The 10,969-nt window shown below is 36.2% G+C and overlaps 1 long non-coding RNA gene across 1 annotated transcript; it reads right to left on the bottom strand.

The window, feature by feature from the left end:
• Window positions 1–5,248: 5,248 nt before the first annotated feature.
• LOC111093769 lies at window positions 5,249–10,697 on the bottom strand. Its single transcript, XR_005383128.1, has 4 exons — window positions 10,566–10,697; window positions 9,937–10,179; window positions 7,167–7,248; window positions 5,249–6,709 (listed from the first exon to the last, which is right to left on the bottom strand). It is a non-coding gene; the product is annotated as an uncharacterized LOC111093769 (long non-coding RNA).
• Window positions 10,698–10,969: the final 272 nt, after the last annotated feature.

The raw sequence follows: 10,969 nt of genomic DNA, 5'->3' as shown, positions 1-10,969 counted from the left end.
TATAGAGGTTCTGCAAAATGTCAGTAAACTAGAATGTATATTTATATAATGGCTTTCAGTTCTACGCTTGTTTTTGATAAACCAGTTATTGAGTCAAATCCAATTTTGAATTTGCCACACTTCACGATTGTGTGAGCCAATTTCTTAAAAACAATCTTTCCCTTTCTCTTTTTCTTTCTCTCTTGTGTGTACATATACATATTTATGTAAATGAGACAGATGATATATATGCATATTATATATAATATATATGTATAATCTTCTATTGGTTCTGTTACAGAATTCCCTAGTGCAGATTGTCCCAAAGTTTAAGGATAAGATTCAAACTGCTTATCATGACATATAGAATCTTTTATTTTCTTTGTAATGTGTCTAACTTCTGTGGCTATTCTTTTACCATATTATTGGTACTGCACCAACTGGTTTGCCATTTTTTGTTGTTCTATACACTTGTATTTTATTATTGATTCACTTTTTTCATGCATTTCTTTGTCACTCTTTTATACATACAAACCACGGCTTTGAGGAACTCTATTTTCTAGAAACTGAACTGATCTCAATGCTTGGGAAAGCAAGCCATTCACTTGCTATGCATGTGCCAGACAGAAGGAATATTATCCTATCACTTCTAGTCATATCTGTGCAATATGATAATTACTGGCCTCGTGTCTAATGAGGACTTGATATGTGTCTAGTGTGAACTGAGATGTACTGTGATTGTAAAATACACATTAGACTTCAAAGACTTAGTAACAAATAATTAAAATGTATTAATTTACCCACAATTTACCTTTTATTCTTTTTAATGTGGCTATTAGAAAATGTAAATTTACATATGTAACTTACATTTCTGTCTCCCCGTGACTTGTATGAGTAGGGCTATACAATCGTATCTTCTTCATCACCCATATTTCATTTCCCAGGCACCATGTGAAACTTACTTTATTGTGTTCCAATTTATATATCAATAGTTCTTATGATTTACAGTTGACACTTGAACAACCAATCCCCCATGCAGTCAAAAATCCATGTAGAATTTTTGACCCCTCTCAAACTCAATTACTGCTGACCAGAAGCCTTATAGATAACACAAATATTTGAATAAATCACATTTCATATATGTACTGTATACTGTATTCTTATGATAAAACAAGTTTAGGAAAGGAAAATGTTATTAGGAGAACCATAAGGAAAAGAAAATATATTTACAGTACTACATTGATGAAGAAATCCATGTGTAAGTGTAAGACTCACATAGTTCAAACCCATGTTCAAGGGTCAACTGCATATTATTTGCATTTATCTTCAATAACCTTATTAGCTAAGTACTGTAATTTTTCCCATTTTACAGAAGGAAATACCTAATCTAACATTGTTAGAATGAGTTATTTTTAGAACATCAAGCTGTAAAGTCGTTGGAATAGAATTCCAAAGGCAATTTGAAGCTCTGACACCACCAAGTGTCACCTGACACCAGCCAAAAAACGTATTGTATGAACAAATTTAAGTGGGAGAAGCAGCTATAAAGTTTGTGCATTCTGACTTCCATATGCAGAAATTCAACTTCACACATTTTGTGCATGATTTGGAGGAGGGGTACTATGTAGGCTTTCTCTCATCTGTACCATGACAAGCCACTATTTCTGGTATTTTTGACCAGTCTTGTGTTGCTACTCAGTTCTCACAGTTAAAGCGGGCCGTTAGGCATAGCTTACCTCAAAGTTCAAATTCTCAAAATATCTCAAGTTTCTATATTCCCAAAGCAAGAACTGTTTTTCCCTGTTCCTACCTGTTGTTTATTAGAACAAAATTATAAAGGGTTTATTATATTATAAAGGGTTGGGATCCTTGGTCTGTTTGCTGAATTAATTTGAATTAATTTGACAAATAGATTAGTACATTCCTAAAGCTTCTAAATTTCTTCAGATTCTTCCATCCTTACACCCACCAAGCAAAATAACACCTCTACTCTATATTGTCGCAGAAATTTCCTTTATTGCATATCCCACATGACTACTCTGAATAAAGTACTCTGAATCCTCTGCTATTTGGCATCCTGGGATATACTAGTATTTTTCTTCTCTCCTTAAACCTAAGATGTTTTTCAAAGTTCCTTATTCTTTGCACTTACTCTAAAAATGAAAATTGAACAGTGATTTTTTTTCCTCTGCTGCAGGAATGTATACCTTATCCTTAATTGTTTTAGCTTGAGATGCGCAGGGCAAACATAATCATAATCATAATAAATACTTTGAATTAAAAATACATTGGGCAATGTTTCAAAATCCTTTCTATACCTATGAGCTAGGTTTTTTGCTTTTCATTTACTGTTTGCCTTCTCTCTAAATGTTAGAAGATATTGGAAGATCCATAATTCTATGTTCGTTTATATTTGAATTTTTCTCTCGGGTTTTATTTGTTGTAATTACTGGTTTATTTAAAACAACTTTTTCCCACTACCATGGAAAAGGTGATGTGCTGAATGTTAGAAAATGCCTGCCTCTCCATAATTTATATCCAATTCACAGCTTTAGGATCTGGTTGCAAATACTAATATTCCTCGCTACTTTCAACAACCAAGATGCATGGAGGGAGTGTTATCTGGCCTTGATGTTTTTCTCAGTGAATAATCCCTTAAATGTGATCAAGGACTCCCTGCAGCTTTTCCCACAGGTTGAGTAAGCTCAGAGCATCCTCGTGGTTACCTGCAGTCATCTTGTGCTGTAGCTTCTTCTAGTTTTATTTCTATATAAAATCATTCCCATCAGTCCTTCATCTTTTAGGAATTACTCAAAATTCTAGTTTCCTGGGGACATTTTTGTCTTTTTTATTCCTAATAGTGCAATAAATCAATTGATTTATTCACTTTGAAATCCTTTCCTTCCTTCTCCCTTTTTGAATGAAGTTAGGGATAGGAAAGACAAAAGATATTTGTATCCATTTTGCAATCTTGATCCATTCTCCAAATAATTTTACTTGTATTTTCTAAAACGTAAAAATCTCTTGATTATTTAAAATCCTTATTGGTTGCCGATAACCCCCACATAATTTGTGAACGCATCACAGAAGATCTCCAGGATTTTCCAACTGCTCCAGCTAAAACTCTTGTCAGTCTCAACCTCCTGTCCTCTGTTAATCACAGTAGACCACAGAGTTTATAATTCTTAAAATCAATATGCTCCTTCTCATCTTTTATGGCAGTATTTTTTTTTTTGCCTGCTCTTTGCCTGGCTTAAATTCTCTCAAGTTTTATGACGCCGCTATAATGCCAATCTGACATTACAGGATGAATTCTTTGACTTTTCTCTCAACTTAATGAGATTCCTTCTCTGTACAACTTTAACATCTTAGGCATATATCTATTTCAAAGCTTGTTATTACATTATGTTGCAATTTTTCACATAAATGTCTCCTTACGAGGCTGTTAGCTCCTTAAACAAAGGCTATCCCTTAGTTGTCTTCATAGTTTCAGTGCCTAGAGTCTCACAATATAAATGTTAAAATATTACTCCATAATTCAATGAATAATGACATAGTCACAAAATATTGCATATACGGTAATAATATCAACACATGAGGATATAATAAAAACATCTCAGTGACTACTGATTTCAGAAACACCGTTTTATACCAAAGTTGATCACAGGAACTTCACTGTAGGCCAGTCTTCACTTTTTTTATTTTCGTGGAGACAGTATAACTTTTGATCAAATCTGGAAAGGAAAATTAAATCATTCTGATGATTGATTAGAGTAGTCTACCAATCTTCACCAATTAGAGTAGTCTAATCATCTTTGATCTTTGTATATTAGTGTTCCTAAAACTTAGTCATCTTATTGCTCTTTTCTCTGGGCAATTTCCACCCTCTAGTCCATTGCTTTACATATGTCTTGTTAAAGCAAAAAAAAAAACAAAAAAACAAAAAAACAAAAAAAAGAAAGAAAAGAAAAAAAAAGAAAAAAGAAAAGAAACCACATATTTTAATGTTGGATATAAACCTTAAAAATAATTTTTCACTGATAAAGATCACATTTTCCATTTTCTAAATATCTCAATATTATTTTCCCCAATCAACTCTATTTATAATTACCTTTATCTAGACTTTGTTTTTCTATTCTTACTAAGTTTTGAAGTTCTGTCTGTCAGATAACATCTTACCTAAGGAAAAATGCCTACTTATTTATTAATTGAATATCAATCTCTTATGAAAATAAAAATTTACATCAGGGGTCACTAATACTTTGGAAGTTAGGAAGGAAAAAAAGCAAAATACAGGTGGAGATAATGTCTTTGAAATACAGATTATTTGGGGACCATGTATTAATATTATATGAAAGTCTTCCCCCAGATCTATAAATTAAATTGAAACTTCTAACCTACTAAAATTAATTAAGCAATTGATTAGCATCCTCAAACTCAGAATAAAACCTTTCCTTAGATTTCCTGGTGTATATATTTTAAAGTTCACTCTATACATCAGTAAAAATAATCATCTCAATTTTTTGCCCTGATCATTTTCATAACAAACTCATGGTGGCAGATGAGCGATTTCCTCCATCAAATTCAAAAGGTTAAGCTCCAAGAAGTATCAATTGGCAAATGCAGCATAATTTCAGATGCACAATAATTGAGATTATTAGTCATGGAACAGTGAAGACTAGCTTTTCAAAGCGTGAATATACATCTAATATTGCGTAGCTTTGTGCAGACACAAAGTAGTTATTGTCAAGGGATAGATTTTTTTTTTCCTTCATAGTTTTAAAATGTGAGGCCCTTTGAGCAACACGCACATTCTTAGTCACAGTTTTGACACCAGGTTCACTACAGTTACAACAGAGGTCTTGGACATCCTAACAACGGAAGGAGAATGTGATCCTGATGCTGAAGAAATTCAATGGAAGTGTGAAGGCCTCCTCTGCTCTGCTGGATGCTGAGCCTTGGTGTGAGGCAAACAGGATTTTATCCAGAGGCAAACACTAAGATCTGACAGTTCTTAGTGCTTTTCTTGTGCCCAGTTAGGGTGTAAGTGCTTTCAGATATCAGTTCATCATTACAATCATATTCATTTTTTTATTTTTTTATAATTCCAATTACATTTTTTAAATTTTTATTTATTTATGATAGTCACAGAGAGAGAGAGAGGGAGAGAGAGAGAGGCAGAGACACAGGCAGAGGGAGAAGCAGGCTCCATGCTGGGAGCCTGACGTGGGATTCGATCCCTGGTCTCCAGGATCGCGCCGTGGGCCAAAGGCAGGCGCCAAACCGCTGCGCCACCAGGGATCCCCTCATATTCACTTTTAAAATAAGAGTTGAAGTGACTATTTTTTTCAGAGAAGTGAATTCATGCACAGAGCCTACTTCTAGAAATGTGCTCTTATACCCTAAACCACATTCTCTTTCCAATCTACGGATGATATAGGATAATAAAAAGATATACATTAAGTAAAAGAAACAAACAAAACCTCATTTAAATTTCTTCCTACTATCTCACTAAAAAATTAAAAAGAAACACACTGCAATCAAATTAGATCAGTTGAAATTTAGACAAAAAAATAATAGGGAGATATAGTGTATATATAGTTCAAAAATTCATTTTGGGACCTTAAAATTGTTCTTCCTAAATAAAAATACCACAGGATCTATCAATATGTTCTTGTTTTTGCTCACAGATAGGAAAGTTACAATGATGTTAAATAGTTTGTTGATCTTACTTATGAGGAGTGAAGAACTTTGTCTATATTCACATCATAATGAATTACTTTTACCTAAGAATAAAAGTTAAAGTGGTAAGCTGGAATTATTGAATAAAATGTAGAAATGTTTACACTACTGTCCTCGAGTAAACTTTTCTCGTTCAGTTGTCTATTGATCTCAGATTTTATTTTCTTCAACCAGACCAATGCCTTTCAACTTACACATGGAATAGCGTAAGTATAACGTGGCACCTTGTCTAAGTACACTGGGGTAACTGGGCACAGATTTTGAAGTAATCATAGTTTAGTAAAAAACATACCTTGCTTGCTATTGTATTAGTAGAGGAGGAAAGTGAAACACAAACTTTTGAATGCAATTCATACTGAATGAGATTACAATTTCAGAAAAATTCATATTTAGACTATTATTTACATATTTCATATGCACACCTTTTTAGAAAGCAAATTTCTGAGTAGAAAATGGAAGAAAATCAGATTATAACCTGGATAAAACAGCAACGAGTTATTATTAACCATGCTTTGCAAAGGAAAATTATTGCTTTGAACTTTGTCAGTAAATATGAACCTATATTCTATACAGTTCTTGAATATTTTATTACATAAAATGGTAATAATCGCTCAAATAAATTTCAAACTAAAGAAATTCACATTGTTTTCAATATCCTTTTAACTCAATACCTTTTGATAAAACTCAACTTTTATCTATTAACCCATTATACTGTAAAAAAAGAAAAAAAAAAGAATGAGAGAAAACAAACAAGCAAGTAAGCTGTGTTTTGAGGAAGACTCTTCTGATTTGAAGATGATAAGATTTGGGGGGTTGAGGGATCCCCGAATGACTCAGCAGTTTAGCGTCTGCCTTCAGCCCCAGGGCGTGATCTTGGATCCCGGGATCAGGTCCCACGTTGGGTTCCTTGCATGGAGCCTGCTTCTCCCTCTGCCTGTGTCTCTGCCTCTCTCTTTCTGTGTCTCTCATGAAAAAAAATAAATAAAATCTAACAACAACAAAAAAAGATTTGGGTGGTTGATCATGTTATTTTGATAGCATTTAATACAGAATTTAGGTCTATAGGCAGGCTGTAATAAAGGAACTTCTCTCTTCCTTTATACTCTTCTGTTACTGCAGCTCAATTGCACACACAAACACACACACACACACTCCTAGTTTTTCTATAAATTTATCTAGTTCTCTGTAACATCTTATTCATCTTCAAACTGCTAATATATCATTTTGATTACTCTATTCACAATAATTTGTTTCAGAAGTTATGTGGAGAATGCACAATGTTCTCTATTCAATAAATCTATTGCTATTAATTGAGCAGTACAAAACCCTAGCTATAGGGTCATCAATCTTCAACAAAATCATACATTTAATAAGCTACAGGGTAGTGTCTCTCTCATTGACCCATCACCAATACATTAACTAATATTGTCATGAAAAAGTGGCACCTTTTCTTTGTCCATTGATTCATTGGTCCCAAACAAATACTGACATTTTCATTATCATCACTGACCTCAGCCATGGAATATTCTGAAAATGCAAACCAATCAAAGTCTAATTAAAACAAGTCAGTATTAGATTTCTATCAAATTGAAAATGCAAGTATTCAGTTTAAAGTTTCATAAAATTCCTATCAGCTTTCCAAATTTCACATGAAACCATTTTCTAGGATACATAAAATTTATTGAATCAAAAAGTAAAGAAACACGGGACAGAGCTAGAAAAGACAAATGAAACTAAAAAGATAGATGAAGAGCCTGAAGGTCTGTTTTATTTTGACCAGAAAAAGCAGAGAAAATTAGATTTATATAAATATGTAGCGATTTTTGCAAACTTGTTTTCTTCCATCTGATTGCACTGCATAGTGCTTTCAAGAAAGATCGGTTCTAGTTTGACCTCTATTAAATCTCAAAATATCCAATTGTTTTCAATGCCACCATTGTTTTCTTGCCCTGTGATTTTATGGGTTATTTTTCCCCCATGCTGTCCATTCTTTACAAGGTGTCTAGTGTTATATAACTGTAGGATATCATTAAGAAGATAGAAAATTGGAGATTATCACACTTTCCCTTAACAACTACAGACTTATATTGAATTGATATTTGGTTTAGACTCTCTCAATCCATAATTATATTCAAATTGTAGATAAGTATCTTTCTTTCCCTGAGGATGAATGCAAGTTGCTAGAGCAGGAAAAAGATGTCAAAAAAATTGTTCATACCAAAACAGTACGAGAAACTAGCATGGACTCTACTATAAAGATGTGCAAGGAACATTTAATCACTCTGTTCTGTGTGACATGAGCAGGAGAAGGAAGGAGACGGAGTACATTTATGTGACCCATGTCACCAGAAGAGAGGATGGTTTGCATTGATGGATCAAGAAACAGGCACAGTCCCCTGAGTCTTCCAGTCTCTGCAGATGTCTTGTCTACCCAATCACCCAATTTGTTTCTGGCATATGCTACCATAGTCTGTATCTTGGGAAACTCATGATTCTAGAAGATGTCCCCAAAAAGGGAGCAATAAATAAAATCCATGAAAATCCAGAATCCCCCTCATTCTATTCATCTTTGCTCCTTGACTCTTTGGGAATTTGACTCAAGAAGAGAAAGGCTTGACACAAGTTTCTGATTACCTATGACATCTGTACTTTCCTCATACATCCCCCACTGGAAAATAAGCTTTCCTTTTTCTCTTTCCCTAGAGCCACTGAATACATATGATCCCTATACAATATATGATCCTACATCACTGAAGAAATGCTAGGATTTGAATTGGCCAAAGTTGACATTTGGTGTGAAAGCCACAGAACCCTAAGGATGAGGAATTAAAAAGATGGAACACAATTGTGTTAACACGCCAACACATCATTTCTGTTCAGGTATAAATGGAACATTTCGTAGAGATTGCCTGATGATTCACACGAAGCTGATAATGAAACTTCAGCCTGGCATTTCAAGATCATTGCTTAATCCATACTGTGGTTACTGAAAGTTTTCTTGCTTTGAGGAGCTATCCGTACTACTGCAGACCTGCCAAGGCATATGGCACAGGGATGAGCATAGTTGGATAGTAAACAGGGGATATTTGTGCAAGGCCTAGGATTTCCTGATAAGGAGTTTAGATTTCACACAATCTTAGGCAGGTTAGTTAGTGTTTCAATTTATTCATGCTTCTCATATGGAAAATATGCTATAGGGATTGGACAGAAGTTTTGCAATTATTTAGTCCAGAAAAAAGAGGACAGTGAAAAAAATAGTGGCCTAGACAAATATGAAAATAAGTCATAGGAAGTTGTGGTTAATATTTCCAACATACAATTTGGTAAAGAAGACACGTTTTATTTTATTTTAAAGATTATTTACTTATGCATTCATGAGAGATACACAGAGAGAGGCAGAGACACAGGCAGAGGGAGAAGCTGGCTCCATGCAGGGAGCCTGATGTGGGACTCGATCCCAGGACCGTGGGGTCACGACCTGAGGCGAAGACAGATGCTCAACCACTGAGCCAACCCGGGTGCCCCAAGACGGATTTTAGAATCATATGAATATTGCCGTGGAAATAAAGTACAGAAGGATTGCTCTGATGTTTTGTCCTATGCAACGAGTGAATGGTAATGCCAGTTGATTGGGAATGAGGTTGTAACGAAGACATGTTAAGACCATAAGCGTCCTGGACATTTAAGTGGAGATATCAGCTTATATAACTAGGTCTGGACAGAATTATAACAGCTTATAAAATTATTTTTCTCTTAGGAAAGACTTAGATATATGTAATAGAAACTGGATTGGTGACCTCAACTGTCATTTTACCCCTTAATGACACACTGTAATCACTTGAAAAATGAATTTGAAGACTCTTCTCCTTAGTAAGCTATTTGCATAAAAGGCCTAAAAGCAGTTCCAGAAAATAAAAGGACGATCTTGATTTTTACCAAGAAGCCTACAGGGTTTTTTTAAGTCATACTTTCTTTCTTTTTTTCTTTTCTTTTTTTTTTTTTTTTTTTTAAGGCAGCCCAAGTATCCATTGAAGAATGAATGGATAAGCAAAATGTCGTAAAAAACCTACAGTGGAATGTTATTCAATCTGAAAAAGAAAGAAAATTCTACCACATGCTACAACATGAATGAAAGTTGAGAACATTATGTTAAGTGAGATAAGCCAGTCGGTAAAACACAAATACTGTACTTTTCCACTTTTATAAAGTACTTACAGGAGTCAAATTTAAGGAGACATAAAGTGGAATGGTGGTTTTCAGGCGCTGGGAGGAGGGAACGTTGGGAGTCATTGTTTAATGAGGAAAAAGAGGGATCCCTGGGTGGCGCAGCGGTTTGGCGCCTGCCTTTGGCCCAGGGCGCGATCCTGGAGACCCGGGATCGAATCCCACGTCGGGCTCCCGGTGCATGGAGCCTGCTTCTCCCTCTGCCTGGGTCTCTGCCTCTCTGTCTCTCTGTGACTATCATAAATAAATAAAAATGTAAAAAAAAAAAAAAAAGAGGAAAAAGTGTCCCCTTCACAAGGGTTCTGGGGATGGATGGTGCTGGGGGCTGCGGGCATCACTGTGCTGGATGCCACCGTGCACTGAAGGGCGGTTAACGCGGTAAATTTCATGTTATGTTTATTATACTGCAATAAAAAGATGAGAAGAAAAGAAGATTTAAGAGACTAAAAAACAGAAAGTAATGCCTGCAACAGAAAGATGCCATATGTTCATTTTTAAAAAGTCTATAAAGCTATTTGAAATAATTTCCGATGACTTTTACTGGTATTTTAGAAGGTCAAAAAAATATATATATATCGCAAAACGGATGATGTACGCAGTAGAACTAAGCCGCTCCTTACACACATGCGAGGTGTCGGTGGAAGAGAAGGAGCAGGACGGCCGCTCTGCGGTTTGCAACCCGCGGCCCAGGCGTCTGCACGGGTACCTCGGGCTGCAGGCGCGGGGCTGGGCTCCGGGTGCGGCTCCTCCGCGGCACTGCGCCCTCGCAGCCCGGGGCTCGCCGCGGCCGGTCCGGTTCTTGGCTGCGGCTCCCGCGCCCACGGGGCCGCCCGGGGGGCCGGTTCCGGAGTCGCGCGCCCTGCAGTGTAGACGCTGTGCGGGCCCGGCACGTGGCTCGGGTTGGGGCCGGGTGGGGCCGGGTGGGGCCGGCGGGGCCCGGGCAGGGGCCCTCCCTTGCGCCCCCTCGTGCCCTCGCTCGCAAATTAATAGATAAAATCTTAAAAAGAGCGGGCGGGCGGCGGCT

This window comes from Canis lupus, chromosome 33 (assembly GCF_011100685.1).
Source record: "Canis lupus familiaris isolate Mischka breed German Shepherd chromosome 33, alternate assembly UU_Cfam_GSD_1.0, whole genome shotgun sequence".
Lineage (NCBI taxonomy): Eukaryota > Metazoa > Chordata > Mammalia > Carnivora > Canidae > Canis > Canis lupus.
This window is presented reverse-complemented; position numbering and strand designations above follow the sequence as displayed.